The sequence below is a fragment of the Arvicanthis niloticus genome, chromosome 8, assembly GCF_011762505.2.
Source record: "Arvicanthis niloticus isolate mArvNil1 chromosome 8, mArvNil1.pat.X, whole genome shotgun sequence".
NCBI classification, from domain to species: domain Eukaryota; kingdom Metazoa; phylum Chordata; class Mammalia; order Rodentia; family Muridae; genus Arvicanthis; species Arvicanthis niloticus.
The window spans coordinates 61479751-61498980 of NC_047665.1; the positions used below are offsets into that span (position 1 = coordinate 61479751).

The window sequence follows — 19230 nt, forward strand, 5'->3', positions numbered from 1 at the left end:
AGAGAACGATGTGTCTTTCCCATCCCCCGCTCCTCCCCAACCCCTCTGTTATAGCCCAGTCTTGCTCATTGCTGGTCTGCTGCCAATACTGGCCAGCCCCCCAGTCCCCACCCCCATGTTCCCAAAGAGGAGAACCAGAAGAGCCCATGCTATACTTGTAGCCTTGACCCAGAAGACTCTGGCTTTCTCACTATTGAAGAGAGAAATGCCATAGTTGTGTTAAGCCAGATAATTTTATCCATTCATATATAACTTCCCAATTCTAGCAAAAGTGACCCTGACTGCTCATTGATATTTAAGCAATGTGCACTTGGAAGCACAAAGCCGCTTGTGTCATTTTAAGTTTTTCTGATACTTCCTAAGGAAGGATTTGGATTTTTTTTAAAAAAAACATTTAAGTGTAAAACCCAGCAAAGAACACAAGAGAATTAATAGGAAAACCAACTTCATCTGCTTGTGTGTAAGTGCCAATTGAATTCTCTATATCCGAGTTACCCACTACCGGGCTTCTTCCCTCAGCATCTTCTTATTTCCTGTCTTGCTTCTCTCCGGAACAATACCTTTATTCTTCTCTCTGCTGCCCATGCCAGAACAGCGCACTGTTTATCTTTAGTGCTCTGCCACAGAACTGTATCCCTAGCCTCTCTCCTCCTTCCCTACTACACTCTCTGCTTTCTGCTTTGTGATCTCTCTAAACCTTGGTTCATTCTCTGCACCCAGAGGAAAAAATTACTTCAGAACCTCCCTCATGTTGCTCTGAATTCCACTCATGATAGCTTATGACTAAAGAGAGCCACACAGCGGTGACCAACTCTAGCAGGTGCATCTGCAAGCTTGTGTTTGCAGAGCCTGTGTCATAAGGGTGGGAGGCTGGGCATGCAAACACACCCAGCTGTCCAACACACACACACACACACACACACACGCACACACACACACGCCTACCTTGCATTCCACTCACTGTGGAGTGGGAGGAGTACTCACTACAGCTCTCCCTTTCCCTTCCTGTTGTTCCTGCTTTCGGCTAGTTTTTTTTTTTTTTTTTTTTGTTTTTTTTTTTTTTTTTTTTTTTGGTTTTTCTAGACAGGGTTTCTCTGTGTAGTCTTGGCTGTCCTGGAACTCACTCTGTAGATCATGCTGGCCTCGAACTCAGAAATCCGCCTGCCTCTGCCTCCCACGAGCTGGGATTAAAGGCGTGCACCACCACCACCCGGCTTTCGGCTAGTCTTGACTCATCTTTCTGCTGGCCTGGGATGCCAGACTTCTGATGTCTTCCACAATTCTATTACCTTCCCTCTGATCTGTTGTTTGTTTGTTTCCCATCAGAATAATCATCAAAACAGAGGCAGATGCCATTGTGATTGGTGAAATACTCAGGCACAGAGCCCTTCCTGACCACAAGGCTATCACTGTCTCCCAGTATCTCACCCAATCGTTCCCTTCCTTAGACCCCTGAACCTGGAGCCTGCTAATCTCAGCTTCTGAGTCCTGGCTCCCAGTCCTGGAATCTGTCCTGACACCTTGCCTGGCAGTACCTCTTCTGACTGTCACACATATTCCAGTGCTATATTTCCAGTGCTTGTCTAGTGGGAGTCCGTTACTGATACTGGTGACTTGCTACAGGTCCTACATTCTCCAGCTCTTATACTTACAGGGGGCACAAAGTATAATAAGTACAAATAAATAAGGAAGACTCTCAGAATACCTATAATACATAAGAGGCAGCCATGAAATCTTAGCACCTGAAGTTTATTAAACTCCTGGTGATGTCAGCCTTAGTGCACAAATTCATGTGCACACACCCCCACGCACACCACTCACAAGACACATGTAATAAATAAATAAAGATGGAGAGGAGAAAGGCAAAATGTTAATTGTGTGGGCCTCCTAGGACAGTGTTTGGGATAATATCTTAAAGCTCTCTCTCTCTCTCTCTGTCTCTCTCTCTCTGTCTCTCTCTCTCTCTGTCTCTCTCTCTCTGTCTCTCTGTCTCTCTCTCTCTGTCTCTCTCTCTCTCTCTCTGTCTCTCTCTCTCTCTCTCTGTCTCTCTCTCTCTCTCTCTCTCTCTCTCTCTCTCTCTCTCTCTCTCTCTCTCTCTCTCTCTCTCTTAGGTTTTTTGAGACAGGGTTTCTCTGTGTAGCCCTGGATGTCCTGAAACTCACACTGTAGACCAGGCTGGCCTCAAACTCAGAAATCTGCCTGCCTCTGCCTCTGCCTCCCAAGTGCTAGGATTAAAGGTGTGTGCCACCACTACCGGACTTTTTTCAACAAGCTCTTTTGTATTGATGTCTGTGTTGTATGTAGCCAGTATTTTTATTTGTAATCAGAGGATTTTAAAGACCTCTAACTAAAGGAATATCACAAGCTATTCACCTAATCACATATTCTTACTAACCAACCAATTTATGTTTCCTGTGAACCATAAGAACCAAGTGAAATTTGTGTTTGTCTGAGGGTTTTGGAAAAATGAATTGTGTCAATATCCGTTGAAAGGTGGCAATATTTATGACTAATAACTTTTCTAACTTATAAAAACATTATAATAACAAAGATAAAGGCTCATTTAACCCTGTCATTTGGAGCATAATTTCTGTGTTTCCCTTCTGTCTGCCTGTAACCAGCCCTTCTCAAGGCCTCTCCCCCACCCTCTGAGTGGGAAGGCTTGCCTGTAACCCCTGGTTCTGAGTGCTTTAAAGATATGTAAAGAGGCTTGGCTATGATGCTAGGTCCCAGGAAGGACATGAACTAGTAAGTACAGTTGTCCCTGACACCCAAATATCTGGATGCCCAGTCTGTTATCTACCGTGGTAACTTGTGGGCTAAGGAGATGGCTTAGTTGGTAAAGTTCTTGCAAATGCAAAGACCCAAGTTCATCCCCAGAACCCATGTTAAAACATAAAAACATGCATGGTGCCTCTCAATTGTAATCCCAGTACTTGGGAGAGAGAGACAGGGGATCCCTAGTGCTTGCTGGCCTGCCAGCTTAGCCTAATTGATGCTTTCCAAGCCAGTGATAGATCCTGTCTCAAAACCCCAAGATGGATGGCATCTGAGGAATGACAGACAGAGCTGTCTCTGGCCTCCTTAAACATGCTCACACATATACATGTGCGTGCACACACAAATGCACACAGAATAATAAAAATAAGTTGTTATTTGCATATCCATCTGTATATCCACCTGTGTACTATAAATCTTCTGGGTGAGTTATAAAACTCAATGGAATAACCAATAAGTAAATTATTGTTACACTGGATTTACTCTTTAAAGAGTAACAAGGGGACAAGTTTCTGTCCCTTCAATACAGATGTGACCTATGTGTTCTCTGAATAGTTTTGATTGAAGCTCAGTAGAATCCAAGGAAACCCTTCATAGATGGCTGACCACAAATATTTACTTTGTGGAGTGTTGAGAACCACACTAGCCCCATGTTCGGGCGGCCAAAAATGTCGCGGCCCAAGCAAAATGTTGAGGCCCGGGCTGCCCCGCGTTTGGGAGACCAGTGTATTCTGGCCCAAGCTGCCGCTCCAGTCCGAGGGTCGGGGTTCAGCAAGAGAGAGAGTGAGGATAGACTTGAAGAATGGAGACCAGACAGACTGCGTTTCAGTCCCGTTTATTCTTCAGTCTCTCTTCTTAGTCCAAGTCCCAAGTCTTGAGTTCCTAGTCCCTAGTTCCTAGTCCCTAGTGCTTCCAAGTTCCAAGTTACTTCTTCCAAGTTCTCTTCCAAGTGCCTGCTACCTAATGCCTAGTTCCTACTCCAAGTTGTACTCCAAGTTGTACTCTCTGAAGTATCTGATTCTCTCTTCTGTGTCTCCCTAATGTCTGATTCTCTGATCTCTGTCTGCCTCTGCCTTTTATATCTCTCACTTCTAGGCCATGCCTTTTGGTCACACCTTTAATCATGCCCTTAGGTCTTGTCTCTAAATCTGATCTCTACACTTCTAAGTCACTCTCTTAAGTTACACACCTTTAATCTCACACACCTTTAATCTCAAGGTATCTAAACCAAGATTATCAGAGTGTGCTCAGCTGTTGTAGGCTATTGTAATCCAAGTCTCATGTCAGGGTATATGGCTCAAGATGGCTGCAAAGCTGATAGCCGCTTTCTGCTAAAAGTCGGCCCCCAACAGTGGAGGTCTCCTTGTTAAGAGTGGAAGACAAGATCAAAAGCTCGGAGACAGATCCCCAAGGGTAGATAGGCTACAGTGCTAAAGCCAGGTTAGTTCAGATCAGGAGATGCTGAGAGACTCCGCAGGGAACAAGGAGGCAGGCCAACATGGCTCTGTAACAAATGCCAGGAGTCGGAAGCGGGAAGGTAGGCCTCTTCTGAGACACTGATTTAGTTTTACATAACACAGCATACTCCACAGCACTGGGCACTGACTTGGGTCTAGTGTAACAGAATCAATAATTTATGACTCTCTAGTTGATACACCTGCATTCACTTACCGGGCCACTGGGAGTTAGTAATGAGGAGAGATACCAGGTATTTTTAATAAAATTTGATTTTTTTTTTTCAGAGCAAGGCAATTTCAGACAGTCAGTAGCTCCTAGACTTGTTCGAGGCAGCCGCTCTTCCAGCTCCTCCTTTGGATGTGACAGAGTGGATAGGCTGCCTGTGTTTTCGAATGCTCTTGTATCAATGACTTTAAATACTGGGCTCGCTGAAATCTCATTATCCTCCAGCCTGCAGGCTGTCTGGTAGAGGGTGCAATTGTATTAAGTGTAGGAAATGAATGCACTCTAAATTCAAGTGTGGATCCAGACTGCTGGCATCCCTTGGCCTTTTGGATTCCCAGAGCTCTCGCATGGCCTTGTATTCCTTTCTTCATGCTTAACAGAAAACAAGTGTTCTTAGAACTATGACAGACAGCAGGTTGACTGTATATCTCAGTTCAAAGAATCCATTCAAACATACATGTAAATAACTCTGTGAGTTCGTGTGTGTGTGTGTGTGTGTGTGTGTGTTCACATGTGTGCATATGCCTGTGGAGGCCAGAGCCTAAGCTTACCTTAAGTTTCTCTAGAGTCATCTACATTGTCTTTTGAGACAGTCTCTCCTGTCTCCTGGGACCCGGGACTCACTGACTAGATGAGGCCAGCTGACCAGCAAGCCCCTGGGATCTTCCTGTCTCCACATCTCCTGGCTCTGGGATTACAAGCACACATGACACCTGGCTTTTTGCATGAATGCTAGTGATTGTGGTCAGGTTCTTGTGTGCTTGTGTGGCAAACCCTATACCAAGGAAGCCATTACCTCAGTCTAGGTAAATAGCTCTTGCTGTTCTTAGAACTTGGCAGTCCCTTCAAATGAAATGCTGAGACAGGAGGCTGACTTCTAGGCTCAGGGGTAGGGAAGGCCTTCCTCTCAGCCCATCTTACTCTCTGCCTTTGTACAAAACATTTAGGTTTGACTATAATCCATGAAACACCAAATCTTTTTTTTTTTTTTTTTTTTTTTTTTTTTTTTTTGCCTCCAGAGTTTGTGACATTTCTACTCAAGGAATTTTTTGGTTTTCTTATTTCTGATTATGAAAAATGTTTAGCATTTTCAAGCTGAGGATGAGTGTCTAATAAGCCTCTGCCTTAGGTCAGTTTCCATAGAAACGGCCTCTAAATCAGAGATTTGGGTACAGAGGAGTTTCAGAACCTCCAGACGCACCAAGTAGGGAAGGAAGCAGGACAGGAAGGAGGCGGGATGGCGGGGGTGGGGATGGGGGGTAAGCTATAAAGTATTACCAGCAAAGCCTCTACCTTCTCTGGAGTCTCTAGAGCTGAGGTGACCCTTAACAGGTTTCTCCTGTGTGGACAAGGAAAGAGGAGGAGTGTGCACATCCCCTCATGCTGTAGGTGTGAGTTTTCTCCAGGAAGAGAAATGTGACCTTGGGCAAGGGAGCTTTTGTTCTATAAGATGTACCTTCAAAAGGACACAGCTAAGAGAAGCCACCAACATTCCCAGTGCCTAGGGTGTCACTTGGGAATGAACAATGCAGTACTCGCCAGCACCCCTGCCCGACCACCTCCCTCCACGTTTGACTCACAACCCAACTTTTGCTACCACTGCCCATTTCTCCCTTCTCTCAAACTCTGATTTTAGTGTTTCCTTCTTCTGTGTGTGTGTGTGTATGTGTGTGTGTGTGTGTGTGTTCTATGTGTATATGTGTGTGTGTGAATATATGGAGTTGAAAGGACAGCCTTGGGTCGTCTCTACATCCCTTCTTCCTTTTGTTGGAGACAGAGTTTCTCATTGGTCTGGAATCTTGCTGAAAAGGCTAAGCTAGCTGACCAGTAAAGCTCCAAGGAGGGGTGTCCTGCCTCCACCCCCATCTCACCATTGCTAAGATTACAAGCAAACATTATACCTGTCTTTTCATGGGAGTTCTGGGATATGAACTGAGGTCCTTATACTTTCTAGCAAGTGTGTTACTGACTGAGCCATTTCCACAGCACAACATGATCAAGGTATGAAATTTATATACCATAAAATTCAGTCATTTTGAGTGTGACATTTGGTGATCTTTAGTAAGTTTACTATTGCCAAAACCATCATGCTAATTCAGTTTCAGAACATTTCCATCACGTAAGTAGGGTACACTTTAGAAGAAATGCAATTTGAAGCAAAATGTTTTAGTGTAATTTCAGTGCAAGGGACTTAAGTTCTTAACAGGAAGGATCTATTGACAGGCATGGTATGAGTCAGCAAGGCTCTTTTGAATCATTATTTGGGGTCTCAGAAGACCCTAGGAGATGTAACTAATGGAAAGCCCATGGTTAGGTGGCCATTCCCAGCGGTTGTCTAAGAATGCTGTTAGAGATAGAGTGTGCTCAGTAAGTATAAGTGGCAAGCAGTGAGAGAAAGAAGGACTCCAACAAGAGGGGACACCTGTCTGTGTGTCAGCAGAAAGTCCAGAAAAAGGAGACACAGAGAAGATGCCATGAGAAATATACAGGAAATGTCTTCATGTATTAAATACCAACACTGCAACCTAGATGATTTCTAAGGCATGTCTAGGGTTACCCTTCAGTGGCATATCTGTTGTTCTGTGAATGAGCGAGTGGCTTTGGAAAAAGAGAAGAGGGCACTTTTTCTGAAAGTTTTATGGCACAATCATAAAAATCACACCATAAAACTCACTTTTGCTTTATTTATTCTAAATTTATTTTTATCTTATTTAATGTGAACTGGTGTTTTGCCTGCATGTACGTGTGTGTGAGGGTGCTGGATCCCATAGAGCTGGACTTACAGACAGCTGTGAACTCCCATGTGGTTGCTGGGAATTGAACCTGGATCCCCTGGAATAACAGTGAGTGCTCTTACCCACTGAGCCACAAAACTCACTCTTTAAGACATACAATGTAGTGTTTTTCGGGATGTTCACAAAGCTTTGCAGCTGTTATCAGTAATTCTAGGACATCTACACCCCCACCAAACACACACACACACACACACACCAGCTCTGTATTCACCTTTACACACTTTCTCTTGCCCAGGTCAAACACTAGTCTTCTCTCTCACCTAAGGCCTCATCTGTTTTGTTCATGCCATATGAAGGGAGTCCTAGTGTGTGAGTTTTGTGTTCTTGGCATGCTTGTGATATAGTCACACATGTCATTACTCTGTTCTGTTCTTTTTTTTTTTTTTTTTTTTGAGTGAATAGTCTTTATGCACTGTGTGTATATACCACATGTTTCTCCATGATCCACTGATAGGTCTTTGGATTTATTTCCACATTTATGGCTATGAAAAATAACAGTGCTGTAGCCATGAATGCAGGAGGTTTTGCATGAAGGTGTCTTCAGTTCTCTCACATATATACTTAGGAATAAAAGTGCTGGGTCATCTTCTGTGTCCTATCTTTGTGAGGAACTGCAAGCTACTTCGCAGAGCAGCTTCATATTCCAGTCAGTTGTTTGTCATGGTAATAAAATTCCTGAGTGAATCAGTTAAAAAGAGGAATAGTTTATTTAGGGTCACAGTTTAGGTGACCATTATTAGTAGGTCTTCGGAACCCTAGAGAAGATATTTGTCATCTTTGCAACATTAAGGCTGATGTATGATGTAAACATGCCATGATCTTATTGGTAATTTAAAATGTGTAGGATTCTCATTCACTCACTCATTCATGCTATGTCTTCTTCATTCTGTAATGAATGTGAAGGGGAAATATGTGGGTGCCAGGAAGCAAAGGATGCAAAATCCATCAGTGAGAATTATTCTTATCCACAGCAAGTTGCAGAACATATAGGCAATGTGTTTTACAAGCTGCCTACCCCACAGCCACGAGCAACGCTTCTGTTCTGTAAGATTGCAACTATTCAAGCTGAGGAGAAAGAACCTGGTTGTCTTAATTCTAAAAGAGCACATGTGCTTGCAAAGACATTGTATGTCTCTCTCTCTCTCTCTCTCTCTCTCTTTCTCTCTCTCTCTCTCTGTGTGTGTGTGTACAATGCATATCTGTACAGTTACAAGGAAAGGTAAAAACATTGTGTGTGTGTGTGTACAACACATAACTCTACAGTTACAAGGAAAGGCTTTCAAGGAGTTAATCTGTTTACAAAAAAAGAAGAAAGAAAAAAAACCCGACTCGACAGTAAACTGACAAGCCTTAACTGCTCTCATTGTATGATGTTCATCTGTCAAGTTTGTCCCACCCTATCTATGTGGATGGATTGGACCATGACCTTGCCAGCCAGTCATTCACACCCATGGGAGGATGGTGGGCAGTCACCTTCTCCCCACACACTACTCCTGATCACTAATCTGCCCGCTAGCACATCATCTAAATGAGTTTTTTTGACATAGCATTCTAAAGGAATGGATGTGAGAGTATGCTAAAGGTTTCTGTCATTTGGATGCTTTCAGCTGTGACCTCCTATTGTGCAGTGGGGCGCTGAGCTGTGCTTGGGCTCCCTTTACAAAGCCAGATAGAACAGCCATTTAGTGGAGGTGGACTTGGGACTTTAGAACATTCTTTCAGGATGTGGACAGCTTGCTCTAAAGAAAGGAGACACAAGATAGAAGGTATAATACTCAAACTAGCTCGAACTAGCTGAGAGAATTTTAATGAGTCAGTGATTAGTTGGATGAATAAGCAGCTGAGGTGGAAACTTCAAGAAGAATGGCTCAGTAGTCAGTGTGCAAATGGATGTAGGTTACAGAATGTTTCTGTTATTAGCTTCCTAGTATTTGTGTTGAGGTTTACATGGCTATGTAAGAATGCAAGAATGCTGTGCCCAGCTAGACCCAACTCTTACTCAACTACAAAATTTTGTATAGTTTGGGTGTGTGTGTGTGTGTGTGTGTGTGTGTGAGAGAGAGAGAGAGAGAGAGAGAGAGAGAGAGAGAGAGAGAGAGATCTTCCTTTATCAACCTTTATGTTATTTTTGAGACACAGTTCTCACTGAACCTGGAAGTCACTGACTGAATTCCCAGCCATTGAATTTGTTGGCCCCTGGGTAGCAAATACTAAGTTTGATTTCTCTCTGTGCCATAAACCAAGCTGGCCACAGGGATGAGGCAGTAGCAAGTAAGGCAAACATGGCCCCATCTTTATGGAATTCCCTGTATGGGGCTAGGGCGGGGCCAGGAAAGGAAGCCAAACTGTACATAGATGGGCATGCTGGTAAGTGATTACAACAGGCAAGCGCTGTGCAAAACTACAGAGTGCTAAGAGACAGTGAAGCAGAGGACCTAATGTTGCCTGTCCACCAGGAAAGACCCTTCTGAAGCTGTGACATCGAAGCTGAGATCGTAAGTAATAAGTAAAGTCAAACGGCTAAAAGTATGCAGGGGATTGAGGTGGCTCAGCAGGGAAAAGACTTGCCACCAAGCCTGGGCAACCTGAGTTCAGTCTCTGGGACTCACATGGTGGAAAGAGAGGACCAGCTCCCACAAGTTGTTCTCTGATTTCCACATGCATGCTGTGTGGCCTCAATATGCATGCACACATAATAAATAAATAAATAGATAAACAAACAAACTAACTAACTAACTAACAATTCTTTTGCTATGCAGAGGTTCACTAGATACAAAGAATCTGCCCCAGCAGTTGGCTAAGCAATAGACAGGCAACCTTTGGGTTGTCTTTGCTCTTTGCAAAGCTATTGTTAAAGCTTTCTTTGCTTATGTAAATGCATATATCCTCGCTCATATGCCCTGGAGGATGTTCCATAGAGATCCACGGTAGCTAAGAAGCACCAGAACAAATGCAAACACATACAGTTCAGTCTAATTAAGACAATGAGTAATGGGACTGAAGTGCATCCTTTAGATGTAACATAAAACTGAGGTTATCACTTTTCTTCAATTCTGAATCTCCAAGCATATGTGAATTGCATAATTGTTCTCCACCAGTTTTGGAACACCTTTACCCAAGATAGGCCACGATGTGCTCCCGGCCAGCTGGCAGTCCTCCACATGGGAGCTGTTGCTTTTACAGATTCTATAACCAGGTCTTGTCCCAAGACTCCAGAGCCTATTCTTGTTCAGTTTAGCTACTGAAGGAATGCATGTTTTCTATCATACTACAGAAAGTATGATAGAACAATAATCATGCATCTGTGATGGCTAGTCTTTATTGTCAACCTGACCTGACTGAGAGTCACTTAAGAGATGATATGCCTCATTTCTGGATATATCTGTGAGGATGATTCCAGACATCCTCACTGAAGGGGAAATATCCTCTCAGGACATAGGTGGACCCATTAGGCTGGTGTGGTTGGAACTTAAGGAAATAAAAAGAGAGAAGGAAAAAACCTGATGAGATTTAAACATCCCCATTGTTGCTTCCTTGTCTGTTGAAATGTGAGCAAGTTACTCCATAGCCTCCCTGGCGCCATGGCAGTACCTACTACTGTACTTTCTTCTTCATTATGGGCTGTGTGCTTTCAAACTGAGAGCCAAAATAAATCTTTCCTCCCTTAAATGACTTTGTGTCAGACATTTGGTCACACCGATGAGAAACGTAGTTAATACTTCTGCCAAATAAAATCTTCCTAATTGGAACTAATTGCAGAAAGGCTGATGTGTAATTGTCAAAGAGCTAATTATGAAAATTTTCCAGTCTCATATTTAATATGTTCAATACCATCTGTTGTCACAAAGCTCATGCTAACTGAGTTTACCCAGGTCAGTTGTCATCTGGGGCTAATAAGAACTCCATTAACCTACAGCATCCTAGGCAACATGCCATGCTGGCTTGATAGCCTTCCCACCCTCACTTGCACGTCCTCATATATGTAGAAAAAGACCTGTCACTGCAGAATCAAAGACCTCAATTATAAGATCACATGTAGAAAGGCAGAAACACACACAAACTTCCATCTTAATTCTTGGATATGTTAGAATCCCAGGAAATCTGTGGGAGCAAGAAAAGTGGGGACCTCCTCTGTCATCAAAAACAAGCAGCCCTTATGTTATCCTGTCTTGGTGGTAACTCTTGTTCTTTTAAACTCCCTCCACAAGGATGCCTTGACAGAAGTTCACGAAGACAAGAGGGAAAAAATCCTTTCCCATTGTCTAACTTATTTTTAAAGCATGTAGAATCACTCCTTTTATAGAAGAGAAAATGAATCTCAGATATTTCAGTCCTGTGTGCCCTTCTTTGCATTTTCAGGACTCATCCAGTGCCAGGGTGTAGGAAACATTATATACACCAGTGATTTGGTGCATGCTGCCCTGAGCTCTGCCTTTGTTTTGTTCTCTCCTTTCCTCATTCTTGGCTTTTAGTAGTATTGGTCAGGGTTGACCAGATGGCCTTCTCGACTTCCATGAAATTACTTTTCTCTTTTGTTTTCTATTTATCTGTCTAGTCCTTGGTTAGTGCTTTCTTGGGCAACCCAGCACTGGCCTTATGTCCCCCTTTTCTCTAACCTACCCTCTCTTGGTAGAAGATCACACCTGTCCCTTGGCTTGACCCTCTAAGTTTAGACTATAACAAGAGCTATACTCCTCATTTCTCTATCCAGTAGGCATTTCAGTTGTTCATATCCCATCTAGGGCTCTAAATATGTGCTATTCAATATGTGACTCTTAACACTAAAGTTAGATTAAATTAGAAAATCATCTCTTTGGTTAACTAGCCACGTGTTGCTAGTGGCTACAATACTGGGAAATAGAGAAAATGAGTAATTCCAGAATTAGAAAATTCTGTTTTCCAACACCCTAGATAATTTTACTCTTCCAATGCTATAGTTTCATCAGGGTCCTTGGATTAGCTAGGGCTTTCTAATGAAAAACAAAAGGACAATATATAGTGATTGGTTGGTTGTTTGGTTAGCATAAGTTCATGAGACTAAGGAGACATGCCTTACAGTCTGCCATCTATAAGGCAGAAAGAGCCAGAGAAGTCAGTGACATAATTCAGTATACATGTAAAGGCATGCAAGCCCAGAGGAGCCAGTGGTGTGTAGATGCATGTTTAAAGATGGGGAAAAAACCAACATTTCAGCTTTAGCCATCAGTCAGGGGGCAGAAGAAGTAAATTTTTCTTTCATCAGTGTCTTATTCTATTCAAACTCTCAGCAGATTTTATGATACCCACCCATGTTGGGGAGGACTGCATACTTCACTAACTCCACCAATTTGAATAGCAATTTCTTTCAGAGATTCCCTCAAAAGCATACTTAGAAACTGTGGTCAACCAGAAATCTCAGCACCCAGTAACTCAGTCAAATTAACAAACTGCCATTTCAAAGAGTGGTGTCACCACCTACCCAGTCCTTAAGTAAAAAAACAGAGACACTCTGGAATCCTCTAACTTTATCTGTGAACCCACTGTACCTCCAAAACATGGCCCACCTCTACCCAGTGACCATGGACTCTGAAGTTCCTCAGGTAGATAGCAGCTCCTCCTCAGTCCTCCCCTATCTGCCTGTTTCTGCTCTCGCTTGTACAACCCATCTCCAGCAGCAACCAGAGTGAATGGGGCAGGGGGATGTGTGAGATCAAAATACACTCTATGAAATTCCCAAAGAACAAATAAAAATGTGTTTTGAGGATACTCTGTTTAGATCTGTCTTTCTTTTTAACTGGATTATTTGTTTCCTTTGATGTGCAGCTGTTTGAGTTCTTGATATGTTTTAGATATTAGCCATCTATTGGATATATAGTTGATAAAAAAAAAAGTTCTTTTCCTAGTTTGTAGCCTGATGCTTTGTCCAAATGACAGTGTCCTTCGCCTTACAGAAGCTTTTCAGTTTCCTGACATCTCATTTACTGACTGTTGTTCTTTCCTGTGTGCGCCACATTTCCTGTTCTTCTCCTCTCCTCTTGGGTACTGGAGATCAAACCTACAACCGTACATGGGCTAAGCACCCCTTCCACTGCTGAGCCCATTGTCCCTCCTCTTTCTATAAGGGTACCAGTAACTAGGATGAACTGGTTTTCCTTAGTTAACTTTCTCAAAGACCCTGTCTCCAACTGGAGTCACTGAGGTATACTGGAGAGTTAAGATTCCAATATATACATTTTAGGGTGAAAACACAGTTTGGCCCCATGGCATGAGATATAAAGAGAAAATAGCTAGAATCAAAATATAATGGTACACAGTGGGTTAAATTTTTCTGGTCCATTAGATGGAAAGACATTTGTTTGTGTTTTGGAAATCTCTGAACAGATTGAAGCTTGGCAGAGATTGTGAAATACAATTCTAAGAATAAATTGTTTTTGAAATTATTAAAGTAGGATTTGACAAAGGAGAAAGTACTGGTGGCAAAGGTGGGTGCAGTAAAGCCTCGTCTCCCTGTTAAGGTGAGGGCATCTCCCAGTAGCAGGGTGTGGGGACCAGGTTCCCTGCAGGAATGGGAACAATGGGCTGGGATGGGAGAGGGAGGGGCTATCCTGACTGACAGAGGGAAGTTACAGGCAAGGCTGAGTTGAGACTTTATTGATGCAAAGATGGAGAAGAGAAACATGGCCTCATTCTGGCCAGCATTAAAAATTGCCCTTGTCTGCCCTCTGGGTCGCAGGGATTCTCCATTAAAAATGTTTTGTTGGTAAAGTCTCTTAGTCATGACTTGTATGGTTCAAGAAGACCTCTGCCCCCCAGCACTAAATATAAAGAGAACACTCTATTCTCAGAAACCAAGTTTTCTAGTCCTGGCTGAGATGGAAGGGGTACATGAAGACCACGTTACTCTTGGACTGTGTGAGCATGTCTTCCTCCTGTGCAGTCCCTGCCTCATCATAGGACAGTTTTATGACAACCTATTATACCTGCAGCATGGCACTCCTTAGTCTTCATCTTGTTAGTTGATCACCTCTAAGTAATGGTCTATGGTAGATTAGTGGAGCCCATTCCCCAGTCATCACTATGAGCACCTCTATTGTGTGTGGGTGGTGTCCTTAGAAGGTGTGTTAGTTGCCTTTCTCAATACTGTTACCAAATATCTGACAACAAACGATGTAAGTGAAGAGATGATTTTGTCTTATAGTTTAGGGTAGCAGTTCTCAACTTTCCTAATGCTGAGACACCTAAGTACAGTTTCTCACGCTGTGGTGACCCCCAAGTATAAAATTACTTCATTTCTACTTCAGAACTGTAATTTTGCCACTGTTATGAATTGCAATGCAAATATCTAATGTATTGGCTATAAGCACAGGTTGAGAACTGCTGGTTTAAGGAGATACATCTCGTCATAGTAGACTGGGCCTGGTAGTAGGACATGAGGTAGCTGTCCACATTGGGTCCACAGTCAGGGAAGGAAGACAGCACAGGAAGTATCATACCAAAGTCTCCATTCCTCACCTTTCAGTGACTCACTTTCTCTAGAGTGGCTTCAAAGCAGCAGCGCCAGCTAGGGATCAAGTGTTCAGATGTGTAGCTGATAGCTAGCATATCACATTCACACAGTAACAGTTTTACACACAACTTTACATAATAGTGAGCATCGCATTTTAAGGTAGCAGAACACTGTCTTTTAAAATCAGGTGGCGTGGGCTGAGGAAGCAGCTCAGCAGGTAACTTCCTGTGTGAGTTTCAGGATCCATGTTGGACTCCTGGTACTCAGAATTGGGTGAGTGAGACAGAGGGATCTCAGGATCCACTAGCCAGTCAGTCTAAGCAAATCAGCGAGCACAAGGTTCAGTGAGAGAGCCTAACTCAAAAAGAAAGGTGAAAAATGATTGAGGAAGATACTCAGCATTGACCTCTGACCTCCACACATACACACGTTGGCCTCCATATACCGAGACAAGTGCATATGTGTGTGTGCACACACCGTGTGGGAAGAGTGAGGGAGAGAGAATCAGGTAGATAAGTCAAGTGCATGGAAACAGTGGGGTTTGCATAGCACTATAATGTGTAGTGTCCTGACAAAGTTACACGATACAGTAGTCTACAATAGGGCGACCCAAGCTTAAAGTTTACTCAGTACAGTAACTTTTGAAATGATATCACGACTCTTGACAATTATTTTTTCCATTCACGGGGATTTACGTGGCTTAAAGGCTTTACAAATAAACCGAAATGGTACTGAGATTATGACATCAACGTCTTTCACGTTTGCATATTTAAAATTGACACAGGCTGTGATAGCATAGACTATAATAGGCAAAGAGGGCGAGAGACTGAGTGACAGAGTTGAATGCTGCTCTAGAGGACATCAGAACTGGAATCCAGTGAGGGAAAAAATCTGGACCATCGCTTCTGTCTCATTTCCTTGGTGTTTGATAGCCAGTTTGTCTTCCTATGTCCATATTCCCCTCCCCCTCCATGGCTACTTCTTTAAGTTGGCCTTCTGAAGCTCACTCTCACTGAAAATTAATACTCACTATAATATTAAGATTCTGATCATGTGCAATCTTTAGGAAATGATTAGGAGGAGCTTGGGGATCAAGCACAATAGAAAAGTACTTGTCTTAAAAACATGAAGACCTGGGTTTGATTCCCAACACTCAAATAGGAAAAGCTTTCAAATGAGAAAGTGTCTTACTTTGGGTGTTATTGTTATGAGACAACACCATGACCAAGACAACTCTTATAATGAACAGCATTAATTGGGCCCGGCTTACGATTTCAGAGGTTCAGTCCATTATTGTCATGGTAGGAAGCATGGCAGCATCCAGGCAGACATGGTGCTGGAAGAGCCGAGACTTCTACATCTTGATCCAAAGGCAGCTAAAAGGAGACTGTCCCTTCTGTACTGGGCAGGGCTTGAGCTTGAGCAGGAGGAGCCCTCAAAACCAACCTACACAGTGACATACTTCCTACAACAAGGCCACACCTCCTAGTAATACCAATTCCCATGGGCCAAGCATATACAAACCACCACAGAAAGTATGTGTCTATAATGGTAATGTTAAAAAGGTGGCTACAAAATTGTCCGTGAGGCTTACTGGCAAGTCTAGAAAACTGACATTGACTTCTGACCTCCACATGCACGTGCACATGTGTGCACATCCATACTGGCATGTACACATATATATGTCAGAAAGAAGCCTGTCGACAGAAACAGACTCTTTTGACCTTGGACCGGAAGTATAACCAAAATAAAAATTTATCCTTGGCACTCACCTAATCAATATTATGCTAATAGCAATAGAAGACAAAGACAACGACCATTAATTCATTGCACTGCATAATCCACTATTAGGATTCTCCTTTCTTTCCCAAATCTCCTGATACCTCGCCCCATCCTAATTTCATTCTGATATTTTATTTTAACATGGAACTTTAAACCTTCACAGCAGAGGCTTCCCATAGACGAGTTTTACCAAGAAGGCAGCCTCTCCAAACAGCCCACACAGGTGAGCCAGCCTAAGGATGAGACCTGTGTCTTGCCATGAGTAAACTCTTTTCTCTGATGATTCTGAAACACTGTAACTTCTCATATTTGTTTCACAAGTGGTTTCAAGAATAAGCAGGTGTCTTGCTTAATGTAGGGAAATATACTTTCTCACAGCCCTGGAGATGGGGCGGGGGAGGACTGGAAGCTTACGTTAATTTTGCCGAGAGCTCTCTTTTTTGCTTATGGTATCTTTTGTGGCAAATGAGACAGAAATCTCTTTATGAGGATCTAATTCCATCATGGAGGCCTACCTTATATATGACCTTACCTCAACCTAAGGATGTCCCAAAGGTCTACCCCAAATGCTATCACTTTAAGACTTACAGCTTCCAAGTAGGAATTGGGAGATGTATTTGTTTCTTAACAGTGGGCTTTGAAAATGTATGCCTCGTGAGATTTTTTTTTAAGTATAAAGTGATTTGCAAATTTAAGATTTCTTTTTAAATTAATATTGTTACTTTTTTTCTGTCAAGTTTCTAAACATTTCCCCTGAGCACTGGTTTCTAAGGAAACCAAATTCTTCCTGAGCGATGTTCAGAAGTAGAACTCTGATGCAATCTGAAGTTTAAGAAGTAGAATCTTAAATGTGCAGATAGCGAGGCCCATTGCAGCACGTACCATCCGTTGATACTCTTGCTTTCATGTCACACATTGCCTCATGGCAATTCACACCTTTTCATCTTACAGAATCCATCAAGACCTTAAATATCCCTCTGTAGATAAAAGACCTCACGAGGTTCAAGGGAGGCAGAAAGGTGGGCAAGGATTGGTTGTGGGATGCTCTGTCAGGAGGTTGGATGGTGGGAGAATTCAGGAGGTAGGAGGGGTCAGGAGGTGGGAATGGTAAGGATTATTGCCTGCCCTCCAGCATCTACAGAGAGTTGAGAACAGGCTGGCCAGGGATGGGAGAGCATCATTAGAAGATGGACCAATGCTAAGGGATAAGGACAGTCTTACCTCTCTGCAGCTGATGCTAGTCAGCTATGGCCAAGTGCATGGATCCACTAAGGAGTAATGGGCAGCCAGGAGAAGCAGAGTGAGTGCTGAAAATACCCTCAGGGCATCCACACTCCCCTTGCCTCACAGCTACAGTCTTTCTATGGTAGTGTTTCAGTATCTGACACTCCGATTCTACAGAGTGTCAGATACTGAAACATGCTGCGTTTCTAGAACCCCAACAGAGAATGTAGAGACTTTGTATCACTTGCCAAGACCGGATGTCTTAGGCGCTTGCGGCAGGATAGATTTTTTAGACAGCATGGCTGTCTGAGATGCTGTCAGCTCTCTTGTTTCCGCTTCCTTCACTCTTTGGGTTGCTTTTTATTTCTCCTGAGTGTCTCTTCTTTCTAGATTGTCAGTTTTCTCTGCAAAAGAAACATTATCCAAGTGCATTATTGCTTGGAAAAACAACAGGTAATGGAATAAAACCAAACATGGGACTTTTATAGCTGTAGTTGTTTTTATTTTCATTATTAGCTTTTTACAGAGACAGCTTCCGTCGATCCATTATTGTACATTAATTGCCATGACTTGCAGAAAATGAATCACACCTTTGCTTCTGTGTGTGAGCTGCTTTCATCTATCTCTTATTGTATTAAAGCTATAAAAAAAAAGAAAAGAGTGGTTTTAAAAGCTAGTTTATAGTTTTAATATTTCTAATAAATATATGTTTTATGTGGTTTTAAAATTTGGGGAATTTTTTAATAGTACACCCCTTGAGTTTATCTCCCCAATGCTTTAATTATTTGAATAGAGCAATGTTCTTTTAGTGATACGTATATTCTCCAACTTTGAAGGTAATTGGTTGAGTTGTTACTGTTCTGGGCTGTGTGACGCAGTGCCCTCCTTTTCACTGTTTTATTTTGAGTCAGGGTTTCACCATGTAGCACAGGCTAGCTCCAAACTTCCAGTCTCAAGTCTTGGGTTTGGGGGTATGTATCACCACACATTTCCCTACCTTTGTTCTCCCCTATAAATTTCCAGTGACTTTGAGAATCTGATAACTTTCAAGGGTGTGCACCTATTCCTTGTTGAAAGGGTTGACTAGATTCATCCACCCATTTAAATAGATACAAAGGCCAAGGTCCAAACATCAAAAAGGCACTCGTGCACTTAATGTTTTATGGCCTAAAATTGATGAAGAACCTTTCCCACCCCTGCTAAGAGACCAGTCTTTGGCTTTCAATGCTGTCTTGTCATGTAAGACACGTACCCCTTTCACATACACACAGACATCAGTCCAATGTCATATGCTTATACTGGATGATACTTAGCCAGGGAAGCCATTTTGACTTTGTGTTGTCCTGACACAATAGAAAATAGAGGCCAAGTTTAGGAAAGATTTCTTAATAATTGCTATGCCACAAATCTCGGGGGTTTGTTTGTTATTGTTTGTTTGTTTGTTTGTCTGTTTGTCTACTTTTCTTTTATTCCAGACATTTT

General features: G+C 42.6%; 1 protein-coding gene across 3 annotated transcripts in view; it reads left to right on the plus strand.

Annotated features, from left to right (window-relative positions):
• Camk1d (calcium/calmodulin dependent protein kinase ID) overlaps nt 1–19230 on the plus strand; it is a 390665-nt gene that overhangs the window by 310910 nt on the left and 60525 nt on the right. The window lies entirely within an intron of this gene.